At 41.0% G+C, this 20,688-nt stretch overlaps 1 protein-coding gene and 1 long non-coding RNA gene across 10 annotated transcripts in view; one reads left to right on the top strand and one right to left on the bottom strand.

Moving 5' to 3' along the window:
* Positions 1-20,688, bottom strand: part of MAPK6 (mitogen-activated protein kinase 6) — a 125,486-nt gene that overhangs the window by 81,545 nt on the left and 23,253 nt on the right. Inside the window, exon 1 of one of the 3 annotated variants that reach the window (XM_029574490.1) lies at positions 8,744-8,872. The exons of 1 other annotated variant lie outside the window; for it this stretch is intronic. The gene's annotated coding sequence lies outside the window, so the exon portion shown is untranslated. Of the gene's footprint in view, positions 1-8,424; positions 8,508-8,743; positions 8,873-20,688 lie in introns of those variants that run through there. One more of the 3 variants, XM_029574492.1, reaches the window with a different exon arrangement.
* Positions 7,986-19,069, top strand: LOC115074725. 7 transcript variants are annotated; one of them, XR_003852333.1, is made up of 6 exons: positions 7,986-8,219; positions 12,086-12,126; positions 12,692-12,782; positions 13,091-13,180; positions 13,604-13,689; positions 17,855-19,069. It is a non-coding gene; the product is annotated as an uncharacterized LOC115074725 (long non-coding RNA). The 7 variants fall into 7 exon arrangements; XR_003852331.1 differs by lacking the exon at positions 7,986-8,219 and adding an exon at positions 8,416-8,550; XR_003852327.1 differs by lacking the exon at positions 7,986-8,219 and adding an exon at positions 8,616-8,735.

Here is a 20,688-nt window from a genome sequence, read left to right on the forward strand (position 1 = left end):
ACAGCGAGGAAGTGTAAATCACAGTTTAAAGAAGCCGAGTCAAAAAACCGCTAACATTTTCTGTCAAGAAATCCATCTCAAGGCACAACACTATGCAGAAAATACAGAAAATACCCAACACAATATTTCTCCTCAGCAACTAAGGAGTGCAAATATGGAAGAGTAGGTATTCTGTTTGCCAGTAATTTAATAGTTAACGTTAAAGCTATTATTAGAGACATACACAGGAGATTTCTGATTCTATAGGTACTAATATATGGTGAATTATTCACACTGATTAATATTTATGTCCCAAATTATGAACAAAGAAACTATTTAGACTCTTTATCCACCACACTGTCAGGCAGGGCAGAAGGACACATCATAGTCAAGGGTGACTTTAACCTGACACGTTACCCTTTCCTGGACAATTTCGCAGGGAGCAAGGTACTTCAAAGACGCACAGACGTAGCTTGAAAGTCCTGATAGACACCTGGGACCTAGTAGATGCATGGCAATTAAGAACCCCCACAGCAAGGGACTACACCTTTTCTCACAACCCCACAAATCCTTCTCCAGAATAGACTTTCTAATAGGTAAAGGAAAAGCATGCAAGATACGTGATATGGACATTGGAAACAACCTGGACCAATCACACTCCCCTATGGGTAGAACTGAAGGTAGGCAGGGAAGACTGGAGACTTAATGAAAACCTAGACACTAACAAGACCTTCACTGACAACTTATTAGAAGACAGTGAAGACTACCTTACTATCAATGAGACAGGGGAAGTTAGCCCTATAGTGATTTGGGAGGGACTAAAAGTGGTTATCAGGGGAAAATTGATTTCTAGGGTCTCATATCTAAAACAAGAAAAAGAAAAAGACCAGAAGAGTGCAGCTACTGAGACACATCGGGAAACTGGAAATCAAACATAAAAGATCAGGAGATAGCACCACCCTTTCTCTTCTTGAAGAGACAAGACGAGAGCTGAGGGACTTAGATATGGCAGAATCAGCTTTTCAATTAGAAAGGACTAAACAAAAATTCTTGAATTTGGTAATAAAGCTAGCAGACTATTGGCTAGGCGACTCAAAAAACAGTGCTTGCAAAATCAGATTCTCAAATCAAGAACAAAGAAGGGAATTTCCTATATGACAGTACACAAATCTCTAACAGATTCGTCCAGTTATATGAAGAACTGTATTCTGCTGAAAACTCCATCAGGGAGGATGACAGAGCTGGAATGCAGATCTCTCTCTCTCCCATACCTCCCTGTGGAGGCAAGGGCATGCCTCAATGCCAAAATAAGTGAAAAAAAAGGTACTAGAAGCTATTACAGAACTCAAAGTGGGGAAAGCCCCAGGACTAGACACAGCTAGATTTTATAAATCCTGTAAACAGGCAATTGTTAGAGCCCTCATGTCAATGTTCAACTATCTGAGAGAGGGAAGCCACCTGACCACCGGCTCCAATGTAGCTGGCATCACTGTGATAGCCAAATATCTCATGATATTAGCTAAAATCCTAGCACAGCGTTTAAGCTTAATGGCCCCTATTCTTATCCATGGGGATCAGTCGGAATTTATTCCAGGAAGACAGGGCGCAGACAATGTTCATAGAGTCTTAAATACTATGTGGTGGGTACAGAAATCGAACATGCCAGCAGTCTCACTGATGGTCGATGCAGGAAAAGCATATGATAGGGTGCACTGGGCCTACTTATTTCAAGTCCTCCACAAGTTTGGCTTGAGGCCACACTTAACGTGGGTGAAGGCTTTATACCCAAAAGCAAGCATTCGTGTCAATGGGAAGTACTCGGAGCTATTCGAGGTTAGCCGGGGAACGAGACAGGGATGCCCGTTGTCCCCCCTGCTTTTTGCACTCTCATTAGAACCTTTTGCTGCACAAATTACAGCCAACGACAAGATCGCCGCGGCCCACATAGGCTCACACATACAAGATGAACCTATTTGCAGATGACCTGTTATTCACAATCACAGACCCAACACGATTCCCTCCCCCTTTTATTAAAGGAGATATGGAAAAATTTCGGAGAAGTCCGAATTTTTTAATCTAACCCTGGGGATTGAGGCGGTGTTGGACATTAAATCGAAGCTACCCCTTAAATGGCCAAGTGAAAATATAAAATATCTAGGGATAAGACTGGGATCAGACTTGAGGAAGACATTTGATATTAACTATGGGCCTCTCATAAGAGAAGTAACTGCAGATCTGGACAAATGGGAACAGCAAATCGGAAGCCGATCCAGTTGGCTGTGATACAGTAAAGACAATGAGAATCGGACGATCAGAAGAAGCCCTTTATTTCAATGCCCGACATTGACTCTGACATTCCTTCTGCTAGTGTCAACACTAGCAGAAGGAATGTCAGAGTGTTTTGCAGACACTAATGATATTGTGACATTGTGACAGTGTGACAGCAGCCCTGCAGGCATATTTTAAGTCCTGCTAATTGAATTGCCCCTGAGGCAGCTCTATGAGCGAAACTCGGCCAGAGTCGGGCATTGAAATAAAGGGCTTCTTCTGATCGTCCGATTCTCATTGCCTTTACTGTATCACAGCCAAATGGGAACAGCTACAGTTATCCTGGTTGGGCAGGATACATACCATCACGATGAACACTCTGCCCTGATTCTGTTATCTTTTCCAGACACACCCTATAAACATATATCCCAAAACTTTAATGTACTGGCAGAGGAAGCTATTCCAATTCACCTGGAAATGGCAACCACAGAGAGTAGCAAGAGTAGTCCTTTTCTGTCCTAAATAACAGGGGGGACTTGGCGTACCTGACCTGGCCCGTTACTATGCTGCATCTCAATTGCGAGCAATAATATCCTGGCATGGAAAATCCACCCGTAAGCTGTGGACGGTGATGGAACAGGACTTTATAGGACTCACCCCCATGGAAGAGCTTGTCTGGTCAGCAGACATCCCCCTAATTATCTCACAAAAATTATCTCCATTCTCTCAAATCACTCTTACAATATGAACACAACACAGAACACTATTGATAGGAGAACAGACCCTATGGCCCCGCTCATTGTTCCTATTTAATAAGCTCTTCCTCCCATGTTTGGAGAATGCTACCATAGCATTTTGGAGGTGAGTAGGTAAAGTAAGGCTACAGCAGCTATGGGATGGGAAATCCATACACTCATTTGAGAACGCATCTCAGCTATATCCGCTAGAAGAGTGAGACAGGTTCGCCTATACTTAACTTTACTCATTTTTAAGACTGAGGGGAATCCCACAAATGCTCCAAAGGAGAAAACCTATATTTGAAGTCATCTGCTCTAAAGCAGATATTTTTTTTGACCATGTTATCTAAATTATACAAACTCTTGGATTGGTGAAGTGATCTCAAAATCATGACACTTTCTGTTATAGGAAAGGGATACGAATATAGAATTAGATTTATCGGACTGGGACCTTTGCTATAAAATGACAGGGAAAAGTCTGGTGTCATCAGGAGTCATTGAGAATGGCTATAAACTGCTATATCGGTGATACCTCACCCCCCCCCCCTCCATAAACTATGCAAGATGTTCCCAGGCTCAGAAAGGCAATGCTGGCGCCAATGTGGGAAGGAGGGACACTTCTTCCATATATGGTGGGATTGTACCAAAGTAGTAGAATACTGGCATATGGTCCTATCATTTATTTTAGAAGTCACAGGGTGTAAGATCGAAAGAAACCCAAAATGATTTCTGCTCTCCATAGATATATGCACTCTAGGCAAGAGAACTTGCCAATTAATACAAATCATTATAGTGGCAACGAGCTGCGAACTTGCGGCCTGGTGGAGTAAACCTGAGACACCTCAGAAAGCTCACATTAAAACCAGGCTAACTAAACTTTAAACTCTAATTTACTGCTCAAATACATGATACACTCCCAAAATTCGAAAGGACATGGACACCATATATTGAATGGAAAAAGACCTAGACTGAGGTATCAAAACCTACTGAGCTAAACCTACACATCCATAAGACCAACTGATTGAAAAGTAGATACCCCAATAGGCACCTCATGGTGGGGGGGGGGGGGGGGGGAGACGGACATTATCACGGAGGTGGGACATAGAAGGATAAATAACAAACACCACAACTGAATACAATATTTCACTTTTTGTCACACATTTTATTATAAACTCATATTTGTTACAATAATGTAACTGTTATAATCAGGTTGATACTAACTCAAATAATTCATGAAACTTGGAAAAACAATGATTGCTTTGTAACACTGTAATACTCTCATTGTGTATTAAACATTTAATACAAAAAAAAAGAGTCCTAGTGGAAACGCAGGTACTCCCAAACTCAGGTCTTTCTGGTAGGCTATGTGTTGACTGGGTCCGTGCAGTGGTTGGGCTAGTAGTGGTGGATACCATGCAGAATGGATTTATGGACCTAGTTGGTTGGATGTTTAGGCCACAGCCATGCTAGTATTAGTGGCTATTTAGATTACAAAGCGTTGTGATTTGGCATAAAAAGGAAGGGGTACTGGGTATGAACTAAATAGGGGACCTTTCATGCTTATCAATCCAAGAAGGTAGAATTCAAAGGAGGAGGAAGACAAAAATAGTCCTGAATAACGAGTGATATTTTACAAGTTGTCACTCATGTTCTATGGCTGGCAGCAAGAAAATATCCTTAACAGAGTGAACAATTGGTCTTTTTCTGCCATCATTTACTATGTTGTCTGTGTGTTGACTAATTTGTAAACGCCACAGAAAAAGGACTCTCTCTTATGTGTCTCTTTACGGTGCTGTCTACATCTACCTGTGCTAGAAGATTGATAAATAACAGTATTAACTTCAGCAGACATCAATTTTTAATCACATCTAGAAGAAAAAAAAAAAAGAGGCACCAAATTGCAGAAGATTCACTTTGGTAACAGAAGTCAGCTTCCTAAAGCAATTTTCACACTCCTTTAGTTTACTATATAATCTTTCCTATTATATATAGAGAGAAATAAAAGGCTTGTGTCAGTTGGTCGAGGTCACAGTCATGTCTGTCTGTGGCCACCAGGTGGCACCTAAAACAGTGAAAGATGCTACATATATGCAAAGACAATATGCTTTGTTTGTAAAGCACTGATGCAAACATACTCAGGCACGCACACACACATGCAAAGATACACACACAGAGGCAGACATGCACAAATAAATACACAGGATGTTATTGACCAGACAACCCAAGCAATGCCAAGTAATGTTTGCTAATATGCTCTGTCTATGAAGCCTAGTCTCATGCTCCCACATACAGTGACAGGCAGGCACAGACATGCACACATGGGCGCAAGCAAGGTAATGCAAATGCAAAGAAGCGCACATAAGCTTATGGAAGAGTATACAAAACACGCAAGCTCACTAACGCACACAAGCTCCCATATGCACACACACACACACTCAAGCAGACACAGGCCCCCACAAATACAGACTCCCCCAAAACATACACATATGCACACAAGTACATACCCCTACACACAGGATGTTATAGACCAGACTACCAGTGTAAAGTCGGATGCTTTTCACTATTTAAACATATTTGTGTTTAAAAGAGCTATTTTCTTAAAACCCCTACCTCATCTTTCATTTATTATTATTACTTTATATGCCACTTTAAAGCATGCAAAAGAGGATAAAAAAGATAAAAACAAGGGGAATAAAAATAACAATAAAAAACAGTTCTTAAAAGTCCTGAAGTAAAATCATAAACTAGTATTTATGACGTTGCTGTCTAACAATGCAAAAAAATCTAGTAAATTGAGTTTTGAAAAACCTTACTGCAACCTCTAGCAGGAAAACAGCTTTTGATTATTAAAAAAAAAAAAAAAAATCATCTGTCTGATCATTTGCAAGGATGATTAGGAAAATTATGAAAATGGAATAAGGAAGAGTGATCCAGACTGAATTTATATTTGTAAAGCACTTTTCTGACTCAGTAAGTACAAAAAAAAAAAAAACAAACAAACAAACTACATCCTGCTTCATGTAGAAACCAAGTTCAGAACACTTGCTTCCGGGGCTGGGAGTTTCTCAAAAATGACATTCTAGAGTGATTTCACTTTGAATCATATTTTCACACCCTCTAACCCTTTCAAAGTTTCCAGTTTGGCACCAATTCACCTCAAACAAGTATGACTAGATCAATTTTTACAATATTGGTTTAAGTCTTAGAAAATGTATGGAATTTCAAGGAAGCTGGGGAATAAGGCAACAATGAAAGAAACCCTTAGAATTCTTTCAGAGATGAGATAATGAACCCAAAGTACAAGGAACCTTCGGAACCATATGTATTTCCATATATCTCCTTCCCTAATACTACTACACCCTCCACACACACAAACTTTTAACCTTAACTAAATATTCAAATATGCAATTTCAGTAGTATTTTGCCTCATCGCTATTTTGATAGTTTATCTTCTTTCTCCCAAAGTTCTAGAGAAAATCCTGCAACACTATTTCAAACCTATTTTTAGGCTCTTCTGTGAAGAAACACCAGTGTTTGCTTTAATTTAAAGCTATATGTCTATTATGCTTGCTTTCCGAATATTTTAGAATGACAATACATAAAAAAACCTAAAGTTAATCTAAATTTCCAACTATTCTATGTTTACATATGAGAGTTCAACAATGGTGTCAGAGGAGTATCAAATATTGAAAAAATAGCAGAATAAAAAATACTAAATTTATATACAAAACAAAGCATTCAAAGGATCAACAGAAACACTATGGTGAACATATCTCTCTATATATCAGACTCGCTATGATCTCAAAAATCAGTTTTGTGATAACGCGTAAAATAACGATTCTTACCCAAAAGAGGAATGCGGACGTGCATATCTAATGACCAAACATCGCAGATATTTATCTTCCTATTGATAAGGATGCAATTTACAGTAGATATCCTTTATTAAATTGATCAGCAGCAGGTTCCAGGCTCCCTAGAAACTCCTGTATCCACAGTACGGCTAACGTCATCGCCAGTGACGTCGCCTGCTCCAATAAAGTGTTTTTAAATACCTTTTCAACTGCCAAGCATTGAACTGATATTCAAATCCTAATGCTAATTTCTCAGAGGCGGCGAAAACGTGTACATGTTAACAGCATTACTCAGTAAGGATTCTCCGCCTCGAAACACACAAGTCACTTCATGCAGAACACAATGCATACGACAGCTTAAATAAATCCCACATCTCTAGGGACAAACAGTCCATTTTGCATATATGATTTAAGATTAAAATCATCATAACTCGCTTGTTAGTATTGTCTCTAGTTATAGTATTCTGTTCCATGCATGAATAATGAGAATAAGCCACGTTGCACTCCATTCTATGGCCAAGGTGAGTCATGATAAAAGTCACTAAACGCGTTACTTTTCATAACCCTCCCACCGGCGTACAAAATTAGCACACACGACAAGAGACAGCTATGCAAATAGTGTATGAAGTCTCAGAACAACGGAATACAATTTATTGCATTAATGGCTGGAAACCCAGTAACGTAGAGCGGAGGATCAGATAGGAAATCATTAAGTGCCACAGTGACTAAAGTCATTTACTTTAAACAGATCAAACGTGTAACACGTCACGGCAGCTCTAGACCATTCAGATTGGCTGAAAAACGGACTACACAAACATTACATACAAAGTAAGGGTTTCAAATATTACAACATGAGAGACGGGTGAATTTATAGATTCTTGACACATAACAGCGTTTTCTCTCGCATCAGTGGTGATCTGCAATTCACAATGCTAAACATTAACACATCCCGAGGTGATCGGAATTTGCCATTCGTCACAACCTAGTAGGGAGGGGTTCCCAAACCACTCACCAATTGGCCACATCCCCAGCAATATCCGCCCCTTCACCTCCTTCGATCGTCTCAAGAGATGACCCATTGGCTCGCACGCCGCGTCAATCATTTTTTCTTGACCTTCCCCCATCGCCTGCCAGGCGCTGCGATTCTCAGAAGTGGTTACGCCAGTTATGGCTGGCGCTGTTAGGAAAGTCTCGGGGCTGCCGCAATCCGCTGTAACTCTACCCTAGCCGGCAAAGCGGCCGAGACTGCACCAAGAACACTGCCAACAAAACACAAAAAAACAACGCTGCGAGTTCCCCAAAGGGATAATGAGCGCGTTTTCAGTCACAATACCCGCATCAACTTTCTGGACGGAAAGAGCAAGCAGCCCAGTGAGGACTCGGCGTACGTCAGAATTTATTTATAAAACCGTTTCCTCCACAGTCTGGGCAACAATAAACGCCGGCATAAAAAGAGGCGGCCTGCCAAAGTCAAGCAGTTTTGCTAAGAGTTGATGAAAAGCTGAACTGCCTCGACCCCCCCTCCCCCCCCAAATAGATACCGGGGCTACTTTCCAGCGCAGTAAACAGAAATGCCGGGGGGGAAATACCTTAGCTCGCTGAAACTATCTTTTTTTTCACACCGTTAACTTGTTGCCGAGTCTTACCCACTTCACCGGCTGAAACATTCGTGAGCGGTTTTAAGAAATATTTAGAAATCTGCCCTGGAGATCAAGGTTAGTCCTGAGCGGGGCGAGCACCCACCAAAAGCGTCCTTTGTTGAGTTACCACGACGCGGTTAGTCAGCGCTCACACAATGCAGAGAGATGAGGAGGAAAGACCAGCACAAAGAAAAGCCGCCGCCGCGGCGGCGGGGCAAAAGTCCTCCCCCACCCTCAAAGCCGGCCGCGCCGCTCCCACGGTACTTACAGCTCTTTTCCGATTCATGGGGGGGGGGGGAAATAAAACACCGTCTGCCGGTAATTTTCAGGCCCCAATCCGCCGCTCCTGGCCCCCTTCTCCTCGCCTGCTCTTTGCCGCAGTCGCCATGTAGTCGAGCTGAGCCGCCGCCGCCTGCGTCACAGACTCATTCAGTGGAACCGCCACGTCATTCGGGCGGGACTTTTCGAAGCGGCGGCCGTTTGCTCTCGGTGGGGCGGGGGCTGCTGCCGCCGCGGCACGGCCGGGCTTTTTGACTTGTTTTTAACCCGATGCCGTTTCCTCGGTGTGTGGAGTTTGGGCGAGCTCGGAGCTTTAGTGCCGGCGCAGGCCGCAGAAACACCCGTTCTCCTGCTCGTGGGCATACTGGCAAAGAAATAATCTGTGATATCTGGAAGCCAAAGAAGAAATAAGGACCAAGGATTTTTTTTTTAAATATAGATATATATTGCCTGTTAAAACGATGGCTACTATTATTTTTATAGAGCAACAGAAGAAATGGTATTTAAAAAATTATAAGGATGACCTCTTGATATCAGTTAGGCTGAAGATGAAATGTACTAAACATTTTTCCAATAGATAATGGAAAAATCCGTTTAGTACAGCGGGAATACTGGTTAAACAATAAATCCAGCGGTAGCAAGCAAGCTTGGTCGCCAGATAGAAAATAGAAGGTTTGCAACAGGCAGAAACCCCATAGATCAGGCCAGTGATGGATTTAAAAGATTAAAAAATATATAGTTTTGTTTTAATAAAAAATAATGCAGTTTGATAGTGTAACCTGCTACTAAAGTGACCTTTAAAACAGCAGGATTTCTCAAGGGAGTAAGCTTTGGGTGTACTTTCCTGTTCCTCAACCACCTATGCACGTCTCCAATTCCAAAATAATACGGCAAGATTCAGTGCAATTGAGTCCAACCACCTTGTTTATTTTTCTTGCGCACGCATATCATAGCAGTCAAAGGTTCCATTTTAAAGGAGGCAGAGTACAATTAAAAACTCATTACCAGTACAATGCATATTATCTGATGCAATTTGATAATCCACATCAGGCAATGCTGCTGAGATTTCACTAACCAAGCAACTAATGCAACCCCATGGGACTCAGATAACAATGGTTTGCCCCATGCCTCAGCAAGAGGAGTCCCAATAAATAGTTGGTATTTTCCTTTCTGGAGCTTACAAATGCTATACGAGGAGCCTGGGCTCTCCAGAGATGTATGTTGGAGAGCCTGTTCCAGTGCTCTCCAAGGAGTGGCTAAACTAAAAGTATGCACTGATAAAGCAAAACAAAAACATTTTTCAATGCCACAAAAAGTGCTTGAATGCCATTTTAACTAGTAACATGGGTTACATAGTTTCTCCCCCTCCCCCCCCCCCCCCCTCGAAACCTGGCATTTGTAACAGGTATATAACACACATTTAACAAGTTATTTAAATTGATGATAGACAACTCAATACATGTAGCTGTAATTCAATTAAGACAGCATAATATTATATGGCCTAATCCAGTGGTTCTCAACCAGTGTGTTGGGACACACTGGTGTGTCACCAAAGGATGGAAGGTGCGTCACCAAAAATTTGACATAGCAAGCCTATGCTTTCTATAACAGCCACATGTGCGTGCTGCTTGCGGAGAGTGCGGAGTAAGGAGCCTGGTACTTAAAATTCCCCATCATCACTCCCTTTTCCTGCTTTTCCCTGTTTTTCTCTGTATCTTTGTGTATGGTCTTTTGTTCTGTATTAGATAAGGGTCAGTCTGCATTCTGCATGTTTAACAGAGGTGAGGGATTTGGGTGGATGTGAATGGGAGCCTGCCTGGGGTATGGGTGTAAATGGGAGCTTGTCTGGAGTGTGAGAGAGAATGGGAGCTGCCTGGGTTGTGTGTGTGTGTGAGAGAGAGGGAATGGGGGCTGCAGGTGGATTCCAACCTGCCAACAGCTGAAATGAAGATGAGGGCCTGGGACTGCTGGTAGATCTCAACTTAAGAAGAGCTGGAGATGCTTGTCTGAGAAGGAGTGTGTGTGTATATAAAAAAGAGAGGAGTGAATTTGTGCATCCCACTAATCCATGACAATCTCAGGGTGACAGAAAATCAAAAGGTATAGAAAGTGTGAATTTTTCAAATCCTTCTTACTTTTATTTTTTAGGTGTTATTTCATGTGCCTGCTGTTTTGAAATATTTTATTAGTGTTTGGGACATTTAAAAAATGGTATATTATTTTTTAATTATTTGATTATTCATCAGCTTTTTTTTTTAATAGTATGTTTTTAGTATTATGTAATTTTTTCTTGATTTTATTGTTTGATGTTTGAGGAATGGTGATGGTTCTGGTTTTTCATTGTTGCACTGCATGGAGAGTTTGGCTTCTTGCAGTTTCCAGTTGTTTTTGTCTGCATGTTTGTATTTCTGCCTTGTTTGCTTTATTCTGTCTTTGGTGAGAGTCTGTTTATGTTCTGCATGTGTGACTGAGGTGAGGCATTTTTCCCAATAGGGAAAATGGGCAGAGGGTCAAGCCCACATCCTACACGTCATAATAGGCCTAATACCATATGGGTTCCAAATCTACTTGGATGATATTCAATTCATTATTCCATTCTCTGATTCCTGGAAAAAAACATTTTCACTTCAACTTTACTTAACATCAATAAAAACTTGGTTGTCTCATAATAGATTAAAATTAAATACCTCAAAGACAGTTAATTTTTCTATCTACAGAACCTGATTCAAGTCATCAACCCCCGAAGAACTTCACGTTTGAAGGTCAAGCAATACCATTAAAATCCTATGCTAAAAACCTTGGCACACTCATTGATTCCAGACTATCCATGTCTAATAATATATCAGCTCTAGTAAAGAAATCCTTTTTTAAACTTCAAATGCTAAGAAAATTAAAACCTTTGTTGTTTCCATCGGACTTTCGATTGGTCACTCAGGCACTAACACTGACAAATCTAGATTACTGCAACTCTCTATATTTAGGTTTACCCACATCCACCATTCATCCACTTCAACTTATTCAAAACACTACAGCTCGGATATTGTTTAATTTATCTCACAGGGACCATATTACACCAATTTTACAACATCTCCACTTAATTGTTCATGTACACCTCTAATAGAAAACAACTCTTTTGCTTTAAAGTACAGTAAATAGATATATTTTTGTAGGAATTAGCGCTGTAAATGTGATGTATTTTATGATTTTGATTTTAATGTTATTTTAATTATGTATGTTGTATTACAAACCACCTAGACGGTCAGGTCCCTGCCCAATTTGCGGTATATAAAATCTTTTAAATAAATAAATGCCTTTTTTTTTTTTTTTGCAGGTGTTTCTAGTTGGCATCACAGCCGTGCATGTAAATATAATGTAAGTGATATTTTTACCTCAGACATTTTGCATGTAAAATATAAAAAACATAACTCTAACTGTGTGTGTGGAATGGGCCGGGGGGGGCGGCGGGCGTTGTGCAAGGCTATAAGGTTCACCTAGGGTACCTAATACCCTTGCACCAGCCATGGGTTCGGGGGGGGGGGGCGCAGTGGTGTCCTTTTTTAAAGTTTGTATCACTAAAGGGGGCTGAGCTTTTTTTTTTTGGTGGGCCTGGGACAAAACCTGAATGAACGGGGAGGGGGGCAGCACAGTAACTGTTCGCACAGGGCAGCAAAAAGGTTAGCATTGGCCCTGAAATCTATGTTCCTTCATGAGCCCTGCGATCAGATGATCAGGATCTTTTGGAAGTTCCCTCACCATGGGCTGCCCATTTCACTGAGACCCTGTGACAGAGCATTCTCTGTGGCAGGTGCATTTTTCCTGAATTCCTTTTCTGAGCTATTACATATTACTATCTGTGCTCAATCATTTAAAAAAAAGCTCTGATAACTTTCCTCTTCAATGATGAAGTTGTTATGGGTGCTCTTCTGTTACCCAACAGGTGTCTCTACGGGGCGGCCAGTAAAATGACCTGGCAAGGATTCTAGAGCATGAATATTTTCCTGCCCTTCAAGTATCCAGCTTCCAACCTGGTCAGTATTTAGCTTGCATCTGATAATTCCTGGTGGATTGGTCATATGTGCAAAGTCATTTTACTGGCCACCTCGTAGAGACACTTGTTGGGTTCCATGAGACCATGTTATTGCTACCCTTGATGCACCCATAACAACCTCATCAGGCAGGCAGTACATTTAATCACAAGCTACTTTGTCACACATTAATGGGACATTCAAAAGCATGTGCAAGGCAGGAAAAAAGACTGAATTTTTGTGAAATCTGCAGTTTAAGCAATTCTCGTATGTGGTGTCTTGCCTTTTCTTGTTTTGTGCTTAAATAAAAGCTTGGAAACCTCTGGTTGGTACCTTGTCTGGCTGTCTGGAGTGGCCCCTAGGCGATGGGGTTGTCAATTGGCACCACTGACCAATGCAAGGTAACTAATCAGCATATAAAGTTTTGCACTGACTTTGATGACTAATTTATGAAAGTATCTATAAACAAATGTGTCAAAAGCTAACAGTATGGTAAGCACAATAAACTGAGCTGCATTGTAAAGTTTCACATCTCTAGCTCATTTGCATGTTTCACGGTTGGGTACCAGAGATGGCTCTTTTTAACGTAGTACATTCACGCATGCAAATGATGCTTGTCTTTGGGACTGTAATTCTGACCAAAGCAAAGCTTGGTCCAAGACTAAACAGGGTGACTTTTGTAGCAAAAAAGGTACTCTAGCAAGAGACATTAGAAAGAAAAAAATTAAAAACTACACAGTAGAGAGATTTGCACCCAACAAATGATGAACATTTGCATAAAATGGTGACATCATGTCTTTATGTAACTATATCTTTGCTTTCAGTTGACTGCAAAGCCTCCATACACCGTGACTACAGATCCAGTTATGGCCTGAATCGAAGTATACATCAGGAACAATGAGGAGTCAAAGTAGGCCTTAAATTTCTTTTGTAAAATTTTTCATGTAGTTTGCTGGCCCATAAGAAGAGTGGCAAGCTCATGTTAGGTTCCAAACTTTGCATAGGATCTTAGCACCAGAGGTTGAAATCTACAAAATTTCAGGCCCCTAACAGTGCGCGGACAAAATGGTCATTTTGTGTTGCACAGAGCACAGTATTCCAAGAGTGACCTTCATTCAGCTGCCTCTAACTCTTGAACCAATAGAGATCGAGCCGAAAAATGTTGCATAGTTTTGTTTGAGGCCCTAGCAAACATCCATACAAAATTGTATTCAATTTGAAGGAGGTTGAGCATGGATGATTTTCTAAATTGGTCCACTTGATATGGAATGTCCCAATACTTCTATTTTGGTTCATTTTCCCATTAATTTTTTCTCTTGACATTTTGTGTTATGATATTTCATTTTTCATTTCATTTAATAAAATTTATTAATCGCCTAACACTGAAAGGCCTAGGCGATATACATAATAAACATACATAATAATAATAAAAACCAAAACATAAATATTATACTCATGTATATAGGTTTCATAGAAACCATATCAAATTATTCCAATCTAACATTAGGGACTTATCCCTATAAGAATTCACTAAATGACATACCTGAAGTATATCTAACAGGGAGATTCAATAATTAACACTCCATGAGTTCACAATAATATTGTAAAACATAATTATACAATATTAAATGCACGGGTAAGCAAATAGCTCTTGAATGCCATCTTGAATTTTTTAACATCTTCCAGCACACGGATTTCAAAAGGGATGAGGTTCCATTGAACTGGAGCCGCAATGGAAAAAGAAGTTTCTCTAGTATTAAAGAGTCATGCCTGTCGGACTGTAGGAATTTCTAATAAATTCAATTGTGAAGATCTTAGGGATCTGACAGGTTTGTAAATTTGTAAAAGTGCATTAAACCAAACATTTGACTCAGAAACACGTAGTTTAAACACTATCATACCTATCTTGAATATTATGCGCTCATGAACAGGTAGCCAATTATGATTTTTGGTCTAAGCAATATATCAGGTGTTAGCCCTCATTGGCCTGCTTAACTGGCTAGCATCTTATTTTTTCCATCTGAAGCTATGTTTTCTGTCTTTTGTTGTGTGTATTTAATTTTGTGCATTCTAATTGTGTTACCTGCCTCAAACAGTGGATGAGGCAGGATACAACGATTTTTAGATAAATCATCTTTTTAGGGAGGGCTTTTATTATCTAGACCAGTGGTTCTCAACCTTTTTTCTGTCGGGACACACCTGACAGATGGTTCTCACATGCGTGACACACTGACCCATGATCGTCACGGGGCTAGATGTAAAAGTTCAGTTTGCATCCACGGGAACCCCCCTGACCCACAATAATGGATGTAAAGCAGAATTATGACATTCCCCATACAACTCACCCTACAAAAAAGATATTCTGGTTCTGGTGTCATCTCAGTAACAGCAACTCAAACTCCTTCTACTTCCAGGCTCAATAGCCCTACTTATGAAAAGACAGCAGTTTACCACCAATGCATGTCCTCTTGAGAAAACACAACAAATAAGACTGATAAAACTCTTACATGCTAGTAAAATATTTCATCTCGGTAACAGACACAGAACCGACCTAACATACTCCCAGGATCTGTAGTAATGCACATAAACTAATCCACACACATTTACACTTGTATTATGGAATACACTCAAATAGGAGCAACCCTATCTATGAAAAGGCAACAATATAAATATTAAATCAGGCCCTAAAAACCAATACACCTCTTATTAGGAAAACAGAACTAGCAAGCAGCTATAGATCCCCACACAGAAATAATTGTAAAACTATACTAATAAGCAGAATAAATGTTTCTAAATAGCTATGAACAGAATAACATCGAACAATTAAAAACTATTAAAAAATTCTCCAAACACCAATAAAATATTTCAAAAAAAGCAGACACATCACATAATATTAAATAATTAAAATGGCAGTCAATCAAGAAAAATAAACTTAAAAAGCCACCTCTACTTACCCCCTCCAGCAGCTCTCCTGCTCCTCTTCCATGCAGGCCATAGCACACAGCAGAAGCAGCAGTAGAGGCTAAGCTCTATACTCATGGTCTTCTTCCTTTAATGCCCATGTCTCTCACACACACACACCATACCAGTCATGCCCCCATGACCAGTTTCTGTCTCTCACATACTAATCATCTCCCAGTCTTTGACACACACACCAGTCACCTTCCTGAACAGTTTCTCTCATGCCATACACACACACAGGCTTCCCACTCCCGTGTTCTACTTACATATACGGGCTTCTCACTCTCATAATCACTTTCTCTGTCTCACACACACTCACCAGTCTCCCATGCTTGTTCTCTCCACATGCACAGGCTTCTCATTTCTATAATCACTTTCTTTCTCTCTCTCTCTCACACACACACACACACACACACACACCAGTCACCTGATCTCTCTCATGCATACACACACACAGGCTTCCCACTCCCATGTTCTTTCAGATATACAGGCTTCTCACTCCCATGCTGTGTCTCACACACACCCAGGTTTCTCACTCCCATGCTCACTCTTCACATGCACAGGTTTCTCATTCCCATAATCACTTTCTTTCACACACACACACACCAATCACCTGATCTCTCTCATGCATACACACAGGCTTCCCACTTCCATGTTCTGTCTTACATATACAGGCTTCTCCCTCACATGCTGTGTCTCACACACACCCAGGTTCCTCACTCCCATGTTCACTCTCTTCACATGCACAGGCTTCTCATTCCCATAATCACTTTCTCTCTGTTACACACACATACATACACACACACACACCAGTCTCTCTCTCATTTCCATGCTCGCTCTCCACTGCACAGGCTTCTCATTCCCTGAATCACATTCTTTCTCTCATATTCACACACACCAGTCTCTTTCTCTCACACACCCCGTCACCTTACCAACCAGTCTCTCGCTCTCATGCATGCACACACACACAGGCTTCCCACTCCCATGCTCTTTCTCTCACATAATCAGGCTTCTCACTCCCATGCTTTTTTTCACACACACACACACACACACACACACACCCCCTCCCTCCAACACCAGGCTTCTTACGCCCTTGCTTTCTCACATACCCAGATTTCTCACTTCCATGCTTTTTCTCTCTCACACACTCACATACACATCAGTCATCTCCCTGAGCAGTCACTTTCATTGTCTCTCACATATACACCACATCAGCTCTCTGACCAGTTTCTCTCACTCACACACATGCTCTCAATCACACGCAGGCTGGCTGCTTCTTTCTCTCACTCACTTCCTTCCCCCCCCCGGAGCACAAATGGAAACTGCAGCAGCCTCCTCCTCCAGCCCCCGCAAGCCAAGAAAGTAGAATTCCATCGACCGCGGGAGGCTCCTGCTGCTCTCTCCTTTCTTGATTACCGGCTGCTTCGATTGCCCGGGGGCCGATGACGCTGCTGCTGACGCTGCTACTTTATCACGCGGCACGGGCCGGCTCTTTCTCCTTCCCGCGCACCACTTCCTGTTCCGGGTCACGGGGGGGGGGGGGGGGGCGCGGGAAGAAGAAAAGGCCCAGCCAGAAGTGCCACAGCTTCTTTTAGCGCCGCTGCCGTTCCCGCTGGGCTTGAACGTGCTGATAGCCCGGCGGCAACGGCAGCAAGGAAGAAAGAGCAGCGGGAGAGACCCGGAGCACGCGACACACTACCCGGTGCTTGGCGACACACTAGTGTGTCGCGACACACTGGTTGAGAACCGCTGATCTAGACAGTTGGGAGGTAATTTTCAAAGGAGTTAAGTGTGTAAATGTAACATACTTTTTAGGACTTTTCAAAAGCCACTTACTTGCATTAAATACACTTAATGCGGGTAAAACCTATTGGCAATTCAATGGCATATATTTTAGTAATTTTCAAAAGCCCTCTTACACCAGTAAAGTGCATTTACATGTGTAAAACAGTTTTAAAAGTGTAATCCTTTTGGAAATTACCTCCTTGGTGAACAGGATGTCAGGAAGAATTTAATTTAGATGATAACATATTTATAAAAAATACTAATACACTGTGGATAATTGCACCTTAGGATAGCCCAGCGTCTTATGCCAGCTTTCTTTTACTCTTCAGTGCTATCCTATCAGACCTGAAGGAAAGAGGATATTGGTAAATGACACCGGAAGCAGGGGCCAGCTGTGAAAGAGTTTGACGTTCTATGGCTACATAGAGCAAACAGGTCGATCCTTAAGAAAAAGAATAAATGGACATAAATCTGACACTGGAAATGGAAACAATCAGAAACCAGTAGGAGAACATTTCAACCTTCCAGGATATTCGCTTTCCTATCTTAAGGTTGCCATGTTCTTAAGGAACTTCAAAGGGATATTCCAGCAAGAAATTGCTGAATTGGAACTCATCATAAAACTTAACACCATCACCCCAGGTCTGAACAGAAACAATGGCTTCATTGCTCACTACAATATCTATGAACTTAAGCGTTTTCAGATCATCCTGTCTTTTCACACTTAAGTAGGCTGAACTAAAAGCCTATTCACATGCTTTCCACACCTTGTCCTGCCTTATTCAGTGCTTCTCTGTCTTCTGTATCCTTCTCCCTCCCTCCCTTCCCCACCCACCCACCATCATGTATATTTTACCCGTCTCCTATACTAAACATTCAGTCATCTGATGATGTAGATTCTGTCCTCGAAAGATCATGCTTCGATAAATTGTTTAGTCTATAAGGTCTGATAAAGTACTATCATTTTTTTGAACACAGTGCATTACGATGAGCAAGTAGAACTGCAATGGACTGCATGGCTGGGGGTTTAAAATGCGTGACTGTTTTGCTGGTTTGGCAAGATTATTTTTCTAATGCAGTCAAAAAAGAAATACATTTGGTAGAAAGGTTAAGATTAAAAGGCAGTAAGGTCAAGATTGATTTAGTTTATGAAGAATAACAATGAAAGTTGTTTTTTGATTTTTTGGTTTTGTTTTTTTTTTTTACCAGTGATGGCAGTATAATAGAGGCATGTTAAGCGAAGAATAAAAAAGATCTTGGTGTTGTGCTGTCTGAGGTTTTCCCTTTCTAGAGTAATAGTAGCCTAAGCAGTCATGGTTAAAAGTTTTTTCATGCATGGAAATGGAATCTATTGAAGTGTAAACAATGATGCAATAAAAAAAATAATAATACTTCAAATAATAAGTTATCCAATGAGCATTTTTGTATGTTTTTGAGATAGTCTATAAAGTGCCATTCACCTCTTCTCATTGCCACACTAACATGGCTAATTCTCTGAAGATTTATATCATTTTGGTAGCCCTTGTCTGAACTGCATCTTATCTATATTCTTTTGTCTTCCAGAACTGGTCACAGTACTTTAAATGAGGGTCTCACCGGTTATTTGTACAGAGGCATTTTCACCTCCACTTTAGGCGTGTTCTGTACAAGGGAAAATGTGCCTATCTGCGTTGCTTCGAGTAGGTGGCAGCAGCAATGCAATAAGAGCTGTGTCTGTGTGATGGCAGTAGCAGAGAATGCAGCGGTAATGCTGGTGGCAGTGCCATGGGACCCCTCCTGCCTCAGAGCAGCTGGGGTTCATGGGCTTCAGCTGGCAGTGGCTTGGTGCTGCTTTGCATGTTCTGCAAATTCATTCCCTTTCTGCGCTAGAATATACCTAATTTGTGGTAGATAGCAGCATGCTCTACCCAACTTGTTTCTACCAGTTCTATTTTTCTCCATATACGTTACTATACTTGTGGCGGTTGTCTTGTTATACTGATCCCCACCTGTGATAATTAGCTATTCACCAAAGGATCGCATCATTCTGATGCTTTGGGAGCCAGTACTAGAGCTATTCCTTAGCAGTTTAGCCTTTTGGAACCAGATGTGCCAAGCATTTTTCCCATAGATGAAGGGAACATAGCTCAAAGCTATTCATAGCTATATTAAGTTAGTCCAATAAAAAGGTACCAACTACAACTTGCTTTTTTAGGCCCATTTCGCTATTAGTAGTTATGATTTTTTTGTTGTAAAATACGTAAATACATTATAACTCAGGTTAAAAAAAAGTCAAATACCTTTAAAAAGAATGTAAATATGGCTGCTAGTACATTCATCAGATTTTTCCAATGTATAGCAATACTCTGTCTTCTTTACTAACTAAGCAACAAGAAGGGTATAAAGAATGTTCTAGATGCTCTGTAGAAAATCAGAAAAAGAAATTAAACCCAGACCCTAACAAACTGACCACAAAGAGAAAAAGACTTTATATCAGAGAGAGAATGAAGGAATGCCTGAAGTGGTATAATGAAATTGAAAGGTGACAAGGAGCAATGTGTAGAAAGAGATGAAGAAATGGCAGAAATATTAAACAAATAATTGTTTAAAGAATGACCTTTGCTGGTTGGGAAGGCCGTAGATGGGGGCGGGGTAGACAAAACTCCATTTACAGAAGAGAATATAGGGGAAGAGCTAGAAAAACAAAGTGGACAAAGTCATGGTGCCAGATGAGGTATGTCCTAGGATACTGAGAGAGCTCAGAGATGTGCTGGCGGGTCCGCTGAAAGACCTGATCAATAGATTCTGCGAGACTGGAGAAGAGCGGTTGTGGTCCCTCTTCACAAGGGGAAGGTCCTATTAGACAAATCTGATTGGGTGACTAGAGAACTGGATCAAGGAAGAGTGCTCGATGTGATTTACTTGGATTTCAGCAAAGCTTTTTGATACAGTCCTGCATAAGAGGCTTGTGAATTACATGAGAAGCTTGAGAGAGGAGCCAAGGTGGTGAAGTGGATTGCAGACTGGTTGACTGACAGGAGATGGCATGTAATGGTGAATGGAACCTCCTCTGATGAGAGAACGGTGTTACATGGAGTGCCTCGGAGATCAGTTTTAGGTCCGTTGCTGTTCAATATATTTTGGAGCAACATTACGGAAGAGATAGAACGTGAAGTTTGTCAAT

This window comes from Rhinatrema bivittatum, chromosome 13 (assembly GCF_901001135.1).
Source record: "Rhinatrema bivittatum chromosome 13, aRhiBiv1.1, whole genome shotgun sequence".
NCBI lineage: Eukaryota > Metazoa > Chordata > Amphibia > Gymnophiona > Rhinatrematidae > Rhinatrema > Rhinatrema bivittatum.